This window comes from Chenopodium album, chromosome 26 (genome assembly GCF_948465745.1).
Source record: "Chenopodium album chromosome 26, dcCheAlbu1.1, whole genome shotgun sequence".
Classification (NCBI taxonomy): domain Eukaryota; kingdom Viridiplantae; phylum Streptophyta; class Magnoliopsida; order Caryophyllales; family Amaranthaceae; genus Chenopodium; species Chenopodium album.
In genome coordinates, this window is record NC_137859.1 from 30777805 (window position 1) to 30800313 (window position 22509).

Below are 22509 nucleotides of genomic sequence, written 5' to 3' on the forward strand. Positions count from 1 at the left end.
AATTAAAGAAATATCACAAACCTTAGCTTGTAAATATCAAACCTAAAAAATTTTAATCGACCCAAATTTGTCCAAAAATCCTTCTGATTAAACCCTTAAAAATCACTTTACCCGGTCTTTGCCCTAATTACCTCAGATCAATCTTGTCTATTGGCGACACGACTTAAAATCCCGACAAAACCCGGCCTTCACATGAGCCTAAAGCTATCCACATTGAATCTAAATCAACTTTAAACTCTACATACTATGCTCATACCTAGATGGGTACACTCAAATGCCAACGTGGATTAATTAGTATGTAGACTGGGAAAAGGGCAGATGTGCTAAGCTCATATTGCAGTCGCTTAAACCCTAACTTTTGCGTTCTCTCAGCATATATATATCCCTCATTCATACTCCGGTTTTAAACACAAAAAATTGCATGACATGACATTGGTATTAGCCTAAACCCTCCTCAAACCTCCCTTTCAAGTATCGTTCAATGAAGATGGTTAAGAGGTAGATTTAAACCCTAAGCAATCGAGCTCCTCAATTTTGAGCTGTAGTAGATCAATCCTTGCAAGATTTATTAAGTTAAAGTCCATTCGAGGTTTTTAAATCTATACAAGCAAAGATAAAACTCATAAAAGGTACCTCCATTTTCAAATGTTTTTCTCATTTTATTTGTTATCTACTCAATTTTCAATGTGACAATGTATTCTAAATGTCTCTAGCTACGTATTACATTAAATTTTAAATTATGCATATTTGAAAACAAAAAATTAAGAGATCAAATAGACCAACAAGAGTCCATGTGACTATATTTTGAAGTATATATAAACTGTCAAAGTAATGGGTTCCATTTCCACTGGAATCTCTTCGTACATACATGCAAGAGATGAAATGTAGAAGAAAGAGTGAAATAGCGAGAAGAAGGAATAAAAGAAAGGGAAAAATGACGAAAGGTTGTTAGTGGGCCCCTTGTTTGATGTCACTTTAGAGTGATTGGTTAATCTGGTGGGAAGTTTTAGTGTTTTGAAAAAATGTAGCTGGTAAAAAAAAAATTAAATAAAAAAAAAACTGTTAAGGTTATTATTAAAACGAAAACAATTGTTTGTGAATGTTGTTAAAAAAAACAAAAAAAAAATTTAATAAAAAAAAAACCCATGTGTCAAGCTTTATATTACAATATATTTGAAAACTTAAAATTGAAATGAGTCTAAAATTACCCTAACTATGTGTTGAGTTACAAAAAATCATAAAAATGCTAGCATCTATTTTTCATGGAATTGCTGAAGATTCCAAATGGGACAAACATTTAAAATTGGAGGAAGTATTAAACTATTATGTCATAATTTTTTAAGACTTTTGATTATTTTAATTCCCTTCGTTTTCAAATATTTGTCTCGTTTACTTTTTAGGGAAATTCTCAATGGTAACTATATACAATTGCGGATTCTCAATGCATGGTAGCCAACTATTTTCAATATTCTCCTAAATAGCATTAGTATTCTAATTAGTCTCTAATATAGCTATATGTAAGTAAATCTGACCAAATTAAACTAAAATCATTAACCATAGTTAAATAAAGTTGTAATATACTAAGTTACCCCATTTTAATCGAGTAAATGCAAACCCAATTACCCTCACTAATCATTCAGTGAAGATGTTCGAAACTCTTCTACATTGAATTGCAAGAACGCTCAACTGATTGAAAATTAAAACCATTAATTAAAATCTGCCAAAGGTGCATGCTAAATTGTAACACTGGCATAGTAATTCATCCCAACTTTACCCTGATTTTTCAGTTTTTTTCCCCAAATTTAATGGATTAAAAGCTTGCTTTCCCTGTTTTTTATTCAATTAATATCATGATTTATTGTGCAAAATCTTCTCTTTAGAATGTAAATCAAAATGAAATAGGATGTAATCTTAATTTCAACATTGGCTTATATGATATGTCCTGTTCTTCAATTTTTAACTTATGAATTGAGTGTCCGTGTATCCTTAATTATAGCTATCAACGGAGGTTTATAATTTCACTTTAAATAATAGGTGTATATGGAGCTCCGGAAACTTTGTAAACATTCATTGCTTAGCTACCCATTTTTTTTAATGACTTTTCAAAAGAGTTTCTTGTGAAGTTATGTGGGAAATTATAGATCTTGGACAGAATTTTCAATAAACTTCACATAGCCCAGTATATTAGGAGGAAAATTGTGTTTACAGTTTAGGAGGGAAATTTAGCTAACTATGGTTATTGATTTTAGGTTAATTTGGGCGGATTTACGTAAATCTAATCTAATATCTAATATATAAATAAAGTAGGCATTTTTGGAGAGTATTGGGAGCGCCACATAAGAAAAGGTATATTTTCGACCAATTAAAAATTAGATTTCTATTTTATTTTAGAATTAAAAAAATCACTCGCCACCTAAACAAAAGTGACGAATGAAATTTTAAATTTTTGCCACATAGGTAAAAACGACGAATAGTAATTTATTAGAATTTTAATTGTTTAAGAACACTAAGTTTTATCATTTTATTTGTTACAAAACTAAAAATTATCTTTAGATATTAACATTTATATTATTTAAAACACTAAAAATTATATTTTGATATTTAAAAAATATAAATTATCATTTGATGTTAATGGTTTTAAGTAAATATATGATGATATGATATTTTCATACAAAATTTTAAAACCTATAATGCAAGAAAAATGAAGAGATCACCAAAAAGATATATACAAAATGTATATAAAAATGCGTGCATCGCACGCCACATAAGCAAAAGTAATATTTTGACCAATGAAAAATTAGATTTATATATTAATTTAGAATTTAAATTTTCAGTTGCCATTAAGAAAAAATTAACAAATGAAATTTGAGAATTGAAAACAAAAAAATAGTAATTTAAGATTTTAATAATGAAAAATAAAACAAAAATTATCTTTTATATTATCATTTACATTAGGATTTATATTAACAAATAATTAGAAATTAAAAAATATATTTTGATTTAATGATTTTATCTAACTATCCGATGAATGAGATAATATTTATTTCAATTTATAAATTCAAGTTTTATATACGTAAAATTTGAATAAGAATAATTCAAAACATAACAAAATATTTTACCTTAAATTAATGTTAAAATAATAGAATAGAAAATAAAAACAAACAATATTAAGAAATTACAAAAAAAAATATACAAAAATGAAATATTTAAAAACCGTGCATCGCACGGGCTTACATCTAGTATATATATATAATGGGGAGTTTTTTCTCGATATTTTAGAGCGCCACGTAGGATTTTTATTTTTAAAAAATTATTAGAGCGCCACATAGGATTAATATTTTTAAAACGCTACAATAGGATTATGCCACCTAATATAAGATTAGTTAACGTGCCACGTAGGATTATAAATTATAGTTATATCCAACAAATAATTCAAGTGCCACATAAGTATAATTTACCAATGAGATTTTAATGGTTACATTAATTAAATACGAAATATTATTTTTTGAGATTAGGAATTTTATCTAATATTTCAAAACAAATACGGAGAAAATGATATATTACGTACAACTAATAAAATAACAAATGTAATCACATAAATATGAAAAATATTTTTAAAAAAAAAAAAATAGATCGAACCGTGCATCGCACGGGCTTTATCTAGTATATCTATAATAGAGAAAAATATTAATACTAATGCTATTTAGGAGATTATTGAAAAAATTTGGCTACCATTGAGAATCCACAATTGTGTATGGCTTCCATTGAGAATTTCCCTACTTTTTATTTACATGATTTTTTATATAATAGAGTAGAGGTGATCATTGACCGGACCAAACTTTGGTAAAAAAATGTTGACCCATTTGGACAAAAGTTCGAATCGGATCAATCCTAATTTCATCCTAAAAGTTTGTACCCAAACCTATTATTGTGGAGTGAAATTAGCGGGCTTTCGGGTCATTTTGTGCCTAATAAGTAATGACTATGTTTTAAAGTTAAAAATGAAAAATTGTTAATGCCTAAATCAATATTCCACCCATTTCAAAAGTATTATCAATATTACTACTATACACGTGTGATTTGTTAAAACATATTTACGTATTACACTTTGACAAATTTAAGTAATTTATACATAAGGACAAATAGAATCATGCAAGTACTTGTTGGAATAGTCTCAATATATAATTTTGGAAAATTAATTTTTTGTAATTTTTTTATTTATAGATACAATAATATAAATTTAACAATGGTATACTTGTCCAATCAAACTAGGGTATTTATTTTGAAACAAGCGTAGATTTTATTTTGCATTAAACCTCTTAAGTTTCCAAATAATAAAATCAATTTAGAACCGCGAGTTATAATGTCCTATACTATTCACCTTAAAAATAATATGTAGTAAAGATAATTTCAGTTTACTCCAAATAATTATAATTCGTTAAAAATTAGCATCAACTTTAAAGAAAAAATATAATGCATTGTTTACTTTGCCTTTAAAAATAAATATTTAATAAAAATAATTTTGATTAGTTCTATAAAAATATTTTCAATTCAGTATTTTGTAAAAATAAGTATTTTTAAAGAAGAAAATAATAGAGTTTCAATAAAAATAATTTCAGTTTAGAAAAGATAAGTTCATTTTAGTGAAATTAATTCATTAGTACATGAAAAAATTTAAGTTCAACAAATATAATTTCAATTCAATAAAAATAGTTTTAGTTAAGTAAAAATAGGCCATATTCAATTCACCTTATATTTGTAAAATTCAAATATTTATGCTTAACTGAAATATATTTATTGAATTGAATTACTTTTTCTAAACCGAATTAAAAATATGGAACTGAAAATATTTTTTTTTACTAATTCTCTATTGTATTTATTCTTTAATGTTACTAATGTTTACTAAACCCAACTTATTTTTACTAAAGTGAAATTAGTTTTACTGGACTGGATTTTTTTTTTAATTGAAATTATAAGGTGACATGAACAGAGAATTATAGAAAATTAATAAAAATAATTTCAATTTAATATAATTTATTTCAATTTAGTAAAAATTATTTTTGTTCATCAAAAATAAGGTGAAAAGAACAAGACCTAAGTTTCATACAATATTATTAAGCATTATTTATTTATTTATTTATTATTTTTTTTTAAGGTTGGGTCCCAATTTTGGATAGAGATGCCATTATGAAGTGACACATGTACAAGCTGGATAAGGAGTATTATTGATCTTCATGATTTCACACCCTCAATCCCCCAACCCCACCCTCTTTTCTAATTACACACCAAAAAAAAAAAAAAAAAAAAAAAAAAAAAAAAAAGAAATCAATAAATGAATAAAAATTCATGTAATTATATAACAACTTTTTATATTTTTGGGTGGGCATTGGTGGCCATGGTGGGCCATAATTGGGGAAAAAGGGAATTTTTTTTATATTTAAAAGCCCCAACATATTTTCAAGTACTCCATAATTCATGTTAATAAACCAACAATAATACAAAAAACATTCAAGTCTTTTCCCGCCGCATAGTTTCGTTTCCCCCATATTTTCAATCGAATGGGTGGCAACAAATTTAGTCGGTTCCGGTTATATTTGTCCGAGGAGAATTTCATTTTGAATTTTGTACAAGATCTAGTTATAGTTATTAGATTGAGTTATACTCAAAATTTTGTCAATTAACATCAATCAATATCGGTCATATTAATTGTTGAATCATATAAATTTATGTACTGTACTACTGTTATGTATGCTACAACTTATATTATTTTCTTGCTAACGTGCACCTTGTGAGCACACTAATTATCTTGCTTGTACGTTGAAGATACTCGTAAATGTGGGGTTTTATTAAATTCATCTCGGTATATATATAAAGTTTTTTTGACAAGCATAATGTAAAGTTTACTTTTGAAGTAACGCCAATAGTTAGCTAATTATTTTAGCTTAATATGCCACATGAATTTTTATGCTACTTCGTTCCCTTTAAAGTATAAATTGTTTTGGACCTTAGAGATACCCTTGGTAATTCGGTATAATATACAAAGTATATAATTTATTCACATTCTTTTAGACTAACACTGTAATGAACTGAACTAAACTAAAATGATCACCTGAATAATAATAATAATAATAATAATAATAATAATAATAATAATAATAATAATAATAATAATAATAATAATAATAATAATAATTTCTGCTTGCTCAAGGGTTTTTGATGGGGATATTTATGGGGATCATGCAGTGTCTTTTGCTGGGATGGTGGGTATTAAACATCGGCACAACATTGTTCGTGACACCCTTGTTGATATTTGTTTTCGGTCTGGGATTTCTGCTCGTAAAGAGGTTAACGTTGGGTTGACTGGAAGGAACGACGGGGCTCTTCGACCAGCAGATGTGTTGCTTTATTCCTGGGATAGAGGCCTTGATGTATGTGTTGACTTAACGAGGTCTTCACCTTTGACACAATCGGGGTTGTCTGACTTCGTTCCTGGTCGTGTTGTGTCGGCGGCGGCTCAGCGGAAGCGGGACAAGTATTGGACGTGTTGCAGGGCTATTGGCTATGGTTTTCTTCCTTTCTCCTTTTCTTCGTTGGGGGAATTAGATAAGGATGCTATTGCGTTGCTGAAGCGGGTTCAGGCGTTCGCTAAGGCTCAGGATATTGGTGCTCGTGCAGCTGCTTACATCTTCAGCAGGATCGGGTTCGCTATAGCTAGAGGGGTGGGGGCCCAGATTGTATCTCAGCTCCCCACCAATTTCTTGTAAATCGATTAAATATGTAGGTTTTTGACATTGGGTTGGCTGGAGAGAACGACGAGGCCCTCAGACCTACGGATGTGTTACTTTATTCATGGTATCGTGGTCGCGATGTCTGTGTTGATTTGACAGGGTCTTCTCCTTTGACACAGTCAGGGCTATCTGACTTTATTCCTGGGCGGGTTGTGGCTGATGCTGCTCATCGGAAGCGGGTTAAGTATGAAGCTCGATGTCAGGCGATTGGATATGGTTTCATTCCCTTCTCCTTTTCTTCGCTTGGGGAATTAGAAAAGGAGGCTGTTGCGTTACTGAAGCGGATTCAGAGGTTCTCGACGACGCAAGACATTGAGGCTCGTGCTGCAGCTCATATCTTCACTAGGGTAGGATTTGGTATAGCTAGAGGAGTGGGGGCCCAGATTGTATCTCGGCTTCCCACTAATTTATTGTAGGTTGTATGACTTTTGTTTTTGAGATATAATAATAATAATAATAATAATAATAATAATAATAATAATAATAATAATAATAATAATAATAGAACTGAATAGAAACGAACTTAACTAAAGTGAATTGAAAAATTATGCACAGAAGTCCAAAACAATGGTAATTTGATGAATTTGGCAATTATATTGTACATGCTCCAATGGTTATCTAGTTGCTTGAATATTTTAGAAATTGCAAGATATTTCTTCAAATTAATCATTAGTAAATGTAAACGTGAACCAATATTTTATACCTTTAAGTTAATAATTAAGGGTATGTTCATATTTACTGAACTGAGCTGAACTGAACTGAACTGAACTGATTGGAACTGAACTGAATTGAGTTAAAATGAATATTTTATGTGAGAGGGAAATTAAGAGCTGAACTGAACTGATTAGAGCCGAACTGAACTGAATTGAACTGATTGGAGCTGAACTGAACTGAACTGAAATTAAGTAAATATAAACAGGCCCTAAGAGTATTATATAATAAATGATATTTAAGTTTTAAAATGTGCATTAATATAATTAATGATATTCACAAACAGTAACAATAACTTATTAACTTAGAGTAAGAGTTTGTTCAATTGTTTAGAGTTTTCCTCTCAGGTCCAGTCCGAGATTTTGGGATCAATTCTCATCACCTGTATTTAAAAATTATGACTCTCCAAACATCTTGAAAAAACTTATTATTAAAAACTTAATTAATAATTAATATATTCGTAGTATGCATGAAAAATTGTCAGAAAATATCTATGATCGCAACTAGCAATCACTCACTCTTCTTTCTGTAATTGGCGCAAACACGTGAGATAGTTGAGATCTCTCATGTTCGGTTCATCGTCCATGGCTCCATGCTAGGGCCAACCATAAAATTTAAACATGTGCACAACCATAAATTCTCATGTATATTACGTAATTGTATTTTTCATAGCTAATAGTACAATCCAATTTATTAATTTATTTTCTTAGCACGTACATTGAATACTCAACTTCATTAAATTGTGTCTAACAAAGCATAAAGTTTCTTACAAAATACAAGCCATTTTTGTACAATTTGCAATAATTCATTTCAAATGAGAGGATACAGATTTCCCTTTCATAGCATGTACATCATTTGAGCAATTTAAAGATTTTAAACAAAAGTACATACAAAACACACAATTCCTATAACAGGATACTCACTTTTAACTTAATTGGTAAATTTTATCCATCCAAATTCTAGTCACTTCTTATTGTTTTGCTGTTTTTCTTCATCTAATTCTTAATTAATTTATTTGAAGAAAAATTATACAAAAAGTGGGCTTTGATACCAACCCAATCCAACCTAGGCTTTGATACCATGATAAACGGGCCTAGGCTACACCAGTCAGAAATGTCCATTTCGCGCGACTAAGGAGATTCCACCTTAAAACCATAATGGCAATGAGGGGAGTAGCCCCTTAATTAGCCTTATAAAGTGGACACGACTTTTTTCATTATCTTCAATGTGGGATGCACATCCTAATATTTCTCTTTTAATGTGGGACAATACTTTCACTTATATGTGGGTTTGCTCATGAGCTCAACAAAATAAAATAAGACACTTGATGTGAAATAGCATTACCATAGGTCTCGATCCATACATTGATACATATACATGACTTGCATTGTCATGCATACATAGCTGTATACAAAATAGATTCATTCTCATTTTATCTATTTATTACCGCCTATCAAATGATCCGTTAAATTCTATCAATTATACGAGTGAGATATCTACATGGAGTATATGAGAGAAAGACATAGAGATTGTTCATGAGTACATGATTGATTAGGAAATAAGTTGATGATCATTCACCCACGTCCAGCCTAGCTCGTTGACAAAGAAAAAAAAGGAATCTTTGCATTTGGCAAACTCTAACTAACACAGAATTATACAAGATAATCATGTTTAAACAGATCATTTTTTGTAAACAATTAAGTTTATATATTGTATGTTATCCTTAAACCTTAAAATACCCTTTATATTCTACATCATCATCAGTAATCTACATCATACAAGTGAACTACTACTTTTTGTTTAATTCCTAAAAGTACAATTGCAATACTTATTAATTTATTAAAAGAAAAAGGATGTAAATCATTACACTACTTATTATAAACATAGAAAAAAAAAAGGTAGCAGACTTAGCTTTTTGTCTATTCAAAAATATTTGAGATGTCCACGCGCCACACGAGATACCTTATCGTGGGCCTCGTGGCCTGTAGTTGTGTTTTTTAATTTTCTACCGTTGCCTAAAAAAAAAATAATAATAATAATGTCTTTATGTCACATTACTCTACCTTAGATGTCCTTAAGGTTTGCGGAGTATGGCAAATGTCACATATTCCGCAAACCTTAATATTTAAATAACAAATTATTTTTGGCCCTTCGATACTATTAAGCACATTCTCAACTTTAGATCAATGCCACATTATTTTACTTTTGTTTAGATGTCTTACATACTAGTAATTTATAAAAGGTTTTTTATACGTTTTTGTGTTTCTTTTGTTTTTTTTTTTTTTTTTGATGTAAAAAGAGTCATAAACGACAGTGATATAAACGAGATTTGATCTCATTTCTACGAGATATAACCTCTAAAACTTTCACCAACTAATTTGGTTGACATTTACTTTTTTAAATAAATTAAACATGTTAGAATATGGCGTGAAACAGTTGGCCCCTTGCCCCCTTCAAATAATTATAACAGAGGGCTCATTGACTACAATCTTCTGTTTTGTGGACTTTAACTTTCTATTTTGTGGTCTATTTTCAGCTTGTTCTATTTTATGTTTTGGGAGTACTATGTAAACTCCCTTAGAGTTTATGTAAGCCACTATTATTATGTAATTTGTATTTTCCTCAAGATCAATAGAACTCTCCTTTAGCTCGTATGGACATAGCAAACACATCGACAGTGAGCCACGTAAATATATATGGATATAGCAAACACATCGACAGTGAGCCACGTAAAATTATTGATTTGTTCCTCGCTTCATATACAAACAGGTTTGGTAATAGATCAATTTGTACACTATAAGTTCAAATTATATGTTTTAACAGTCAAAATTTTATTGATTTTTTTCCTTGCTTCATATACAGATATGTTTGGTAATAGATCAAATTGTACACTATAAGGGTCAATTCTGCTAACCTTATTTTCACTTATTTCAGGTGTAATAAGTTGAAATAAGTTCATCAGCTCATAAGTTCAGTTCATGTTTAATAAGATCTGATAAGGATTACCCATACACAAATTACAACTAAAATAAGTTTTAATAAGGTTTAATAAGTTTAGATAAGTTAAGATAAATTCATATAAGTGAAAATTAGGTGAATTGAACAGAAGTCCCAATTATATGTATTAACAGTCAAGATTGAACTCAAACCATTTGGTTTATATTAGTAAGAACTATCAAGGTTTTGATAGTATGTATCAATATGAATCCAATCTCACATGATAATTACTCTATCCGTCGCTTTTTGTTTGCTTCATTTGCCATAAATGGATGTCCCTTATTAATTGCCCCATTCTATTTGGGACCATGATTATTGCACACAAATATTAACTTGGGACCACCTTCACCACTATCTTTCTCTTACAATTTCTTAATAAAGTACTCCGTAACTTTGTGAGACGGACCAAACAAAAGGGGACAGATGGAGTATCTCTTATAAATGAACCATTGAAGGTATTCAAAGTATTATAATCTTGATTTTTTTTTTTTTTTTTTTTTTTAAGAAATAGATAAATAAGCCATATCTCAAAGTCTCAAAGTATGCATTTGTGTTATTGTATTTTCATTTTTTAATTTCATTTAGATCGCAGCACTAGGCATAGCAGCGCTGGACTACAGATGTTGCGGTCAAGACAGTAATATTTGTGTCTCTTTCTAATGGTTTGGTTGATATTCCTTAATATTGTAGGCTTTGTAACCTTCAAGAAGCTCCAAGGGTCACTAAAAATGAAATAGTCTTCTAAAGAAAATCAATTTATGATAGAAATTTTTATGAAGAAAGTTGGATTAGACTTTCTATAAAAGTCAGCCTTTGTTACATGTGTTTCCATAGATCCAGGCTTAATGAGACCTTGAAGGCTTGGGCTTGGTACATAGGCTTTCATATTTTGAGGTGTTAATTTGGGTATTTGGGTTGGATTTGGTGAGATCGGATCAAGTCAGGTCGGGTCTATTTCACATTTAAGTCATGCTAAATTTTAGTTCCTATACAAGTCGAATTTTGAATCAAATATTCTGTAGACCTATTCGATATGGTTAGTCTCTAACTCTCTATCATATTATTTTTTTAATTCATTTTGTTAGTTGACGCAGTTTGACAATTGGCTCATGAGATAGGGGTTTTACATGTTGGGACTTTTTTTAGTTATTGTTAGTTTCACTGGTGATTTATGGGCTGATAGCTAACTTATTGGGCCTTGATGCTTTCGGACTAATTAGTTTCAGTCCATCTGTGGTGTTTTTTTTTTTTTTTGGAAACATTGTGATGGATTGATTTTGTTTGAGCTTAAATATAGAAGACACTTCTTCTTCTTTTCTATTTTTTTTTTTTTTTTTTTTTTTTTTTTTTTTTTTTTTTTTTTTTTGTTTTTTGCTAAAGGTGGTCATTATAGTACCGCTAAGATTGGTTGCTTAGTCTTCAACCATCGAGAAGTGTAGGCATAGATTAACCTATTGATCAATGTATAACACGGGTGAATGTGATTGGCATTTGATTTACCTTTGTAAAAGAGACATGAATTAGGGACAAGTAGAGAATCTCTTATTAAACATTAGTAAGATTTGTAAAACTATTTGCTTGAATTTTAGGATTAGGCAAGCAAAAAGGAAATTCTAAAAGGATACCTCCAATGCATATGTTTCCATTGTAAATCCATGGCATATAACTCCAAAATCATCATTTAGGACCCGTATGGTTTAATGTAAAACATTTTCAATGAAAAATTGATTTTTATGAAAAACATATTTTTAAGGAAAAGCACAATTGCAAATTAGTTTTCTTTTGTTTGGTTGCATACAAGAAAAGTTCAAGAAAAATATAATAGAGTGAAAATATAAGCATGAATGAGAGAGAAGTAAAAGGAGGTAAGGAGGAGAGAGGAAAATAATCAAAATATGACTTTCCTTATTTTGTGAAGGAAAATGTTTTCCATCATTAAGGATGGAATTTTCCACTCTTGGAAAAATTGTTTTCCACCCCTTAACAAACTAAACAAAGGAAAATGGGAAAAACAATGGAAAAGTAATTTTTCGTGAAAACCTTTTATATCAACAGAGCTTTTTCAATGCGGCAGGCCACATGGTGCGATGATGCGGCAGGGTTACTTGTCTCTGGAGTTACTTGTATTCTGAGGTTACTTGTATGGGTTACTTGTATTTAGGGGTTACTTGTATGGATTACTTGTATTCAGGGGTTACTTGTATGAATTACTTGAATGGGTTGAGTAACACCTACAAGTAACCCCGGACCAAAACCTCGTACCAAACCAATAACACCTACAAGTAACCCCCTAACAAAACAAGTAACCCCAAAATACAAGTAACACCTACAAGTAACCCCTGACAAAACCGATAACACCCATACAAGTAACCCCAAAATACAAGTAACACCTACAGTAACACCATACAAGTAACCCCTGCTGCACCATGTGGCCAACCGCATACAAAAATTTGTATTATATCAAACCAAACGGGCTCTTAACCAACTGAATTCAAGGATAAAAAACGGGAATGACCAAAATAATCAATTGGTATTGCGCCAAATAATTATTTCTAAGTACACAATTCACCCCACTTTGATAACATTGCAAACACAATTTTACCCTTTTAATAATCTTACAAAGCACAAAAGAAGTACTAACGTTGTGGAATGGGCCTAAATTGGTCAAAATATAATGGGCTAGGATAAAGGACTAGGTTAAGGTATAAGATGGGCTACTTAAAAGGAAATAGGCTAGATTATTGGGCGAAAATGTAATACTTTCACTTGTTCTTCAATTCCGACTTATCAACCCAATTAGTATGTGCATCATAGTGCACCTACGTCTATACTTTTAAACATTTAGTAAAAAAAAAAATTAAAAATTTTATAAAAAATGAATATTTAGTAAAAAAAAATATGAACACGTCACAAATACTGAACATAAGCATGCAATTTTTATGTAAATATTTTATAAAAAAATGTTCATTTTGTATACAGTAAATGTTCAGTTTATATTACAAAACTATTGAATTATTACGAGTCTGACAAAGTTCTTTCAAAATTTGCCTGACTTGTAATAATTCAACATTTGTGATTGTTCAGATTTTTTTACTAAATGTTCAAAATTTGTTATTGTTCATATTTTTTTTAACTAAATGTTCAAAAGTATAGCACGTGGTGCATAGCGATTGTTCAGATTTTTTTTTTGTTAAATGTTCAAACTTTGTAATGTTCAAGGCTTTTTAGTAAATGTTTAAAATTCGCGATTGTTCAGATTTTTTTTACTAAATGTTCAAAATTATAGGCGTGATGCATTGCGATTTTTCAGATTTTTTGACTAAATATTAAAAATTTGAGATGCTTAGATGTTTTTACTACATGTTCAAAATTTGCAATTGTTCAAATTTTTTTATTAAATGTTCAAAAGTATAGGCGTGGTGTACCTATTTCTAGATGCACCATGGTGCATCTTAAAAAGTTAAAATTAGCGCTTATCAACCAACTCGATGCTGGAATGCTCAACCAAAAAAAGGCAGATAATGATATCATGCAATTAAAAAAGAAATGTTTAGTATCCCTCTAACTTATGTTTTTTTTTTTTTTTTTTTTTTTTTTTTTTTTTCATTTATCTTTATGTATAATGAACGAAATAATGGAAAAATAGTTAAGTAATTAACAATTTTATATTATTGGCAGTCTGGCATACTGCTCAGATCGCATGCATATAAGGCTAGTCGTTTTAAAACAAAGGCAATAGGTTGCTATTATCTTACAGTAGTAGCTATGCAAACAGAAATGCCTTGCAATGTTGCAGTCACTAAATTAACGAATGAATTGCTTGTACGTCGTTTATATGAAACCATTGGGCTTCAAACACGGATTTGTTTGTGAGCCTATGTCATCTTATGAAGGTCTCCCAAATATTGGGCCTGTACCGTGTTTTTTTGAAACTAAAAGTGACTATATTTTTGGTTTGTGCCAATTAAATCACAAACTTTTAAAAAAGTCGGGTGTACAATAATTATTGTATATCCATTATAAAGATAGCCTAAAGTGATAAAAAATTATCCCTGAAATGAATAATAGTTATGACAGGATAAAGTCGTATCCCCTAATCAAAAGTAATACCTAAATCCTCTAACTAAAGTAGATAGGGAAGTAGGGTCGAATCCACAGGGAAACTGATCTTTTTCTATTCCTAATTAATTAAAATAATCTAAATTATTAAGGTAACCCATTTGTTGTTTTTAATATGAAACTAAACTACGGAGATTAAGTTCAGGGAGACAATCAATATAAGAAGGCCTAGGGTCACAGGTTCACCAATAATTAATATTCCGGGATAAAACATAACAATTAATAATTAACATTGCACAAATAACATGATTAACAGGCTCTCGCAATTTATTAATCAACATAGATCTAACAGGCTCTCGCTATTTACTAGACCTAAGTTCCTATTGAAAATAACCTTTAATATTAAATTAACATCTGCTCGATTCATCAATTCAATATTGCTAAACATTCACAATCAAATTACATCTGCTCGATTCATAATCCAATTGCAAAGAATTAAAACAATTCAATAAGAAATTATCATGCAATATCAATAATCAACAATAACAAATTATCCCTTCATATTAATTATGGATCCCCATAAACCCTAGAATTAAACTACTCAGACATGATTAAATTTAAAATAAGCAAAGTAATAAAATAAGCCATGAGAAATTGAAAGAATAAAATTACTGAAATAAATGAGGAAGAAATCGTTACCGAATCGACGAAATTACAAAGTAGAGTCAAGAACAAGGGAAAAAGTTGAGAGAAAATCTAGAGAAAGAAAATAAACTAATTAAGTAGAGAGAGAAAGTCTAAGACAAAAGTAAGTAAGAAAAATTAATCCTAAAACGTACTTAAACAACGAACTAAAACAACTCCTAATTAGAAACTAGGTGCTTGTCTAACAAGGTCTTCCAGAAACACGCGCCCGATCGGGCTAGAGGCCGCCGATCGGGCGCGCCTTTTTCTCGCACTTCCTTCACAGCAGCAGCGCCCGATCGAGCTAAGTGCTCGCACGATCGGGCGTGCCTTAGCCATGCACCAGCTACCCCTTTGCTGCGCACCTCGCCCGATCGGGCTTATGCTTGCTCGATCGGGCGAGCCTTCACTCCGAGGCTTGGAACTTCGATTGGGCTTGATTCCTCGGCCCAATCCGGATCTCCTCTTCGGGTCTTGAATACTCGGTCCAAATACCTCGGTATCCCGATTACCGAGCCCTTAATCACCGGCTCAATGACTCTAACCGGCCTTGGGCTTCAAAGATGGTCGTGCTCCTCTAATTTCCGTAGTCGCTCCATGAAAAACCCGAGAAAATGCTCCAAAGGTACAATTTCCTACAAAACTCAACAAAGACTACGAAAACACTAAAAACACCAATTAGTAATATAAGTGGCTCGAAAGAGCCAAAAATACTACTAATTATGACCAAGGGACGGGGGTAAATTACTATATAAAATAGACATATCAAGTTACCCAATATGCATAAAAGTAACCCAATACAAAAATTATCTACCACTTTTTTAGTAAAGAATCACATTTTAAATGACTAAAATCAATTACGGAGTATTAGTGATTGAATGTAATTAAATTGCCTTTATACAACTTTTCTTGTTGTTTATTTATATAAAAATTGTATTTTGTATAAAGTTACCCAAAAAAGGAAAAAAGTTACCCTAAAATTAGCTAAAAGTTACCCTTATACTGCTCGATGTACACTAATATTAGTGTAAACCGAGTGTATACAAAAGTTTTTCTATAAGGGTGGAAGATGTAATACTGAATCCAATAAGATCTTCAAATGACTTTTTTTTTAATCAAATATTCTATCAAAATTAGTAAAAGCAAAGTAGGCGAATAGTGTATTAGACCATGATTAGTTCGTAATAAGAAATAATAAGTTCAAATTAGAAAAAGTAATTGTGACACATTTTATTTTTTTATGTGCGAAATTATGTCGCCAAATGCCATTAATTTTGTAACAAGAAATAATAAAAATTACATATTAATAAAATACACATTATTATAAATCTAATTAGACTCCACCTGATATCATTTTTTCTTTATAAATTATCGTACAAATAAGGTTAAGTTTGGTCAAATTGGACAATCGATTAGATTAAATTAAATTAAACCAGGTTAATTTAATCTAATTATAAAAACAAAAATAGGTAAACTAAACAAGCTTAAGTTAAACAGTTGCTACTAATAAGAAACAAATAGTTTATTGAAAACCAATCAGTATGTTGAATCCTCAAACCTCGAACTGTCATACATAGTTAAAGGCATTAAAGCCCGACTAGGCCTTATCGATGACCAACTCTACTTAAATCTAACATGACTTAAGGCCTGTTCACATTTACTGAACTGAGCTGAACTGAACGGAACTAAACTAAACTGAACTGATAGGAGCTGAAATGAACTAAATTGAATTGAACTGATTGGAGCTGAACTGAACTAAACTGGGCTGAAATGAATATTTTACGAGAGAGGGAAATTAGGAGCTGAGCTGAACTGAACTGATTGGAGCTGAACTGAACTGAACTGAACTGATTGGAGTTGAACTGAAATTAAGTAAATGTGGACAGGCCCTTAATCCAACATCACAACATTAGTACATTACTTTATTATGAACACTACTCTAAATCCTTAGATACTAGTTACATCTACGAATTAATTTTGCTAAACTTAACTTTATTATTATTATTATTATTATTATTATTATTATTATTATTATTATTATTATTATTATTATTATTATTATTATTATTATCAGAAAAAACCTACAAAGTCAATCAATTTACAAGAAATTAGTGGGGAGCCGAGATACAATCTGGGCCCCCACCCCTCTAGCTATAGCGAACCCGATTCTGCTGAAGATGTGAGCTGCTGCACGAGCACCAATATCCTGAGTCATAGCGAACGCCTGAACCCGCTTCAGCAACGCAATAGCATCCTTCTCTAATTCCCCTTACGAAGAAAAGGAGAAAGGAAGAAAACCGTAGCCAATAGCCCTGCAACGCGCCCCATACTTGTCCCGCTTCCGCTGAGTCGTCGTAGACACAACACGACCAGGAACGAAGTCAAACAACCCCGATTGTGTCAAAGATGAAGATCTCGTCAAGTCAACACATACATCAAGGCCCCATTATTATTATTATTATTATTATTATTATTATTATTATTATTATTATTATTATTATTATTATTATTATTATTATTATTATTATTATTATTATTATTACTATTATTATTACTATTATTATAAATAAGGCTGAAGGCATCAATTTTGTCATATAACTAAACCTTGACGGCTTGACCTAAAATAAAACCATCACACAATCTAGATTCGCACCCTTATCTAAACCCCAAATGGCCAATCCATTGACATCGATCATAACCAAATGGTATACTGTACATAATTTTCGAACCCTGAACAAGTCATATGTGATGGTTAAAACCCATTTAGACCTTGCCCATGATCATCTCTATCTAAATCTAACATGACTTCACTTGACATCACAACATTACTTAATTTTTTTTTTTTTTTGAGGGAACAACATTACTTAATTTGGAACACTACTTTGAATCATTTAAAACTATTCAACACCTATTGCAAGTACACAAATTTTTAAAAAAAGCCGGTGTTCATTAATTTAATGAATGGCGAATTTTTCGGACAAGCAATTTACTAGGGATGCACGTGCGGTGTAATGATTGCTAAAATTGAATAAAGAAATAAAACTTTCTCTCTCCTCGATTTTCTCTTTCATTCAAACACTATTGCTTTCTCTCTCCTCGTTTTTCTCTCTCTAAAAACCAGTTAATTTGCGATTGCGATCGTTTTCTCTCTCCTCCATTGTTGCTTTTCGAGCTTTTTCTCTCTTTTCTTTCACTTGTGAAGTTGTTTATCGCTTAATTCTGGTTAGTTTACTTATTTTTTTGAGATTTTTGTTAGTTTAAATTGTTTTGGTTCTTCGATTTTTAGGTTTTTTTATTTTGATTTTGTTTTCGTTTTTTGTAGTGTTTGTTTCAGCAATGGTGAAGAAGAAGATTACAAAGAAGGCTGTAGATGCTGAAGAAGGTGTGTTTATTTAAATTTTTCATCATTTTTTCGAATTTTCAATTGAATTTTCGCTTATATATGTCGAATTAGTAGTGCATGTTAATTTTTATAGTTTTCTGTTGATTTATTATGCATATTATGATAATTGAATTTCAATTTTGAAGTTATTATGTTTAATTTTGCTTTATTTTATTGGTCATTGTGATAATTGTTTCAAAATTTGATATATATGTGTTGTGGTGTTGTTATATGTTAAACAAATTTTGCATGTTTGTTTTCAGAAGTTTTATTCATTATTCTTCAAATTTTGATGTTAGGTTTTAGTTAGATTATAAGAATAGTATGCATATCTGCATTGTGTTTGTGTATATGTGTTTGAGTACCAGTAATATGTGCATTGTGCATTGTGTGTCAGTAATATATACATATGTTATTTATATGCATGACAAAGGTCATTTTATGCTGTGAAAAGGGTCACTTTATGCTATGAAAAGGGTCACTTTATGTTGTGAAAAGGGTCACTGATGTGTTCATTTTATATATATATTTATCCCCATCCCTTGGTCGTAATTAGTAGTGTTTTTGGCTCCTACGAGCCACTTTTATTACTAATTTGTGTTTTCCAGTGCTTTGGTAGTTTTGCTTGAGTTTTGTAGGAATTTGCGTACTTGGAGCATTTTCCCGGGTTTTCGAGGAGCATCTACAAGTGTTGGAAGACCGCGACCCAGTTCGTTAGCCCAAGACCGATTGGAGGTATCAAATCGGTGACTAAGGGCTCAGTTTGATGGCACTTGGGCCGAGTTCGGAGGCCCAAAGGTAGAGGCTCGGAGGCTCAAAAGCCTTGCCCAAGCTTCAAGGCTTCGCCCGGAGGCGCTCCCAGCCGGGCGGGGCGGATCATTGCTTGAAGAGTTCCCGCGCCCGGAGACGCGCCCGGCCGGGCGTGAGAAGGTGTCTGAGACGAAGAAGGCGGGCCCGGTCGGGCGGCCCTTTGCCCGATCGGGCGCGTGTAGCCTTTAGGAGGTAGCTTTCCGATCAGTTTTGTTTAGCGGAGATTCTCTTGCTTAGTATTAATGTGTTATTATTAGGCAAGATTAGCTACTTCTTCATTACTCTATTATTCTAGTTTTTATTCTCCTTCTCTCTACTTAGACTTTCTCTCTCTAGGCTTTTATCTTCTCTTGTTCCTTAAACTCCATTGTAATTCCGTCGTCTTGGTACGATTTCTCTCTTAATTAATCTCAGTACTTTATTCATTCAATTTCTTCATGTCTTGCTTAATTATTATGTTTTGCTTAGATTTAATTATGTCTGAGTATTTTACTTTCTAGGGTTTGTGGGAATCCATAAATAATATGAAGGGGTAATTTATTGTTGTTACTGTCAATGAGATTAATTTCCTATTGATTGATTTAATACTCTGTGACTAGATTTGCACAGATCTTTTATGCATGAGTTTGAAAATATTAATTCAAGATTCGAGAGATGAGAGTTGATGTTTAGGTCTAGTGTCAATAGGCAGATTAATCTATAAATGGTTAAGTCAATATTCGAGAGAGGAGATTTAATACCGATAGATTAATCCTGTGATTGTAATACGAGTGAGAGCCCTTTATGATCTGGTTAATTGTTGCATTGATGATTGACGATTATTGATTATTGATATTGCATGATATTATCTTAATGAATCGTTTTAACGCTTTACAATTATGGCTTGTGAAAATATAGCAATATTGAATTGATGAATCGAGCAGATGTTAATTTAATATTACAGGCTAATTTCATTGAGACTCAGATCTAATAAATTGCGAGAGCCTGTTAGGTCCATGTTATCTATGCAATGTTAATGGTTGATTATTATGCTTTACCCCGGAGTATTATTTATTGGTGAACCTATACCCTAGTCCTCGTTATTATTAATCTTTCCCTTACACTTATTCTTCGTAGTTTAATACCTTTCCATAACAACAAGTTGGTTACTTAATAATTTAGATTATATTAATTAACTAGGAGTAAAAAGATCAGTTTCCCTGTGGATTCGACCCTACTTCCCTATCTACTTTAGTTAGAGGACTTAGGTATTACTTTTGATTAGGGGATACGACTCTACCCTGTCAAAATTTGGCGCCGTTGCCGGGGAAACGGTTATATTTTTATTCCTGATTGTTTTTGTAGTCTATATTATTTTCCTTTGTCCAGGAGAACGTAAGTTCTTTGGGACAGTTCTCATATTTGTTGTCTAGTTCTTTGTTTATGCCCAGGTGTTCCACATCAGGCTACATTCCATTCGATCCTGAGATCGAACGCTCTTTCCATAGGCAAAAGAATTTATACAAGCAAATACTGGCGAGTTCTGGTGGTGAAGTTCCTAGAGATCCTCCATCTGATTCCAGCGATCCTGACACCTCCTCAGAATCAGAGTCAGATATGGGAGAAATTCCACCTAAAAAGCTCAGCGATTATTCTCAGCCATCTTTGGCGCATTTCCCCCACCTTTCTCCTACACCAGATCTCGAGGGATTTCAATTCGAGATTAAGCCCCAGTTCATTACGATGATAGAAAGGAAGCAATTTAGTGGAGCTAAGGGTGAAGACCCAAATCTACACATTGCCGACTACTGTCAATATTGTAACACAATAAGGCAAGCTGGGGTCACGCAAGACCAAATAAGGGAGATTCTCTTTCCTTTCTCTCTATGTGGAATAGCTAAACTGTGGTTTAATGGTTTAAATAGAACTGCACTTGGCATAACTAATTGGGAGACTCTTGTTTTGAATTTTTATAACAAGTATTACCCTGCAGAGAAGACGGCTCTATTGAGAAGCGCGATACAAAATTTCGCCCAAGAGCCAGATGAAGCACTATATGAGGCTTGGGAGAGATTTAAGGACCTGCAGAGAGAGTGCCCCCGTCATAACTTAGCACATTGGCAGTTGATACAAGCTTTCTACAATGGGATCGAAAATTCTTCTAGAGCAATTTTAGATTCTGCAGCTAATGGGAGGTTCATGAACCTCAATGTCGATGATGCAGGTCAGGTTATCGAAGACATGGCGATCCATAATTCCCAATATGGGAATCCTAGAGGTTTTTCAAACAAAGGAAAACACCACGTTGACTCTGTATCCTTTTTGCAATCTCAACTAACCTCTATTTGTCAGAAATTGGATAATCTTACTACTGCTAATTCTAAAATGGCTAATGTTTCTGCAATTGATAATAATACTAATGATGCTTTCTGCGAAAATTGTGGAATTGTAGGTCATTGGGAACATGAGTGTAGGAGTTCCATGGAGCAGGTTAATGCTTTTCAGTCCATCAAGCAAAATAACCCATACTCCAACACCTATAATCCTGGGTATCGGAACCACCCTTATCTTTCCTACAAGAGTACTAATGTGCAAAATCCCACACCTCCACCTCCACAACAACCACAACAACTAGCACCACCACCGCAGCAGAAATATTACCATCCCAATACTGGCCAGAAAAACCAACCACAAACTCCTTCACCACCTTCTGACCCAGCTTTATCAGAGATTAGAGCGATGTTAACTAGTATGCAAAAGCATATGGAGAGTAGAGACTCACAAATTGATTCGATTATAGCCCACAATAAGGTTATAGATACTCAAATTGCACAGTTAGCCGCTGCTCTCCAGGTTCGCCCACAAGGAACCCTACCATCGCAACCAGTACAACCCTCAGAGCAGGCGTTCGCAATTACCCTTCGGAGTGGTTCACACTATGATGGGCCTCCTTTGCCTAAAGAGGATGAACCTGTTTTAACGAAAATTGCTAATCCTGATTCCTTTATCCCAAAGGATACTAATCCTAGCCCTGCAGGGCTAAAGGGTAGTACTAATATTTCTGATGTTACTTCGCAGGGTAAATCGCCAGGGAAGGTT

The 22509-nt window shown here is 32.1% G+C and overlaps 1 non-coding gene across 1 annotated transcript; it reads right to left on the reverse strand.

Annotated features, from left to right (window-relative positions):
• Positions 1-21414: 21414 nt before the first annotated feature.
• Positions 21415-21521, reverse strand: LOC145618755 (small nucleolar RNA R71). Its single transcript, XR_014108009.1, has one exon. It is a non-coding gene; the product is annotated as a small nucleolar RNA R71 (small nucleolar RNA).
• Positions 21522-22509: the final 988 nt, after the last annotated feature.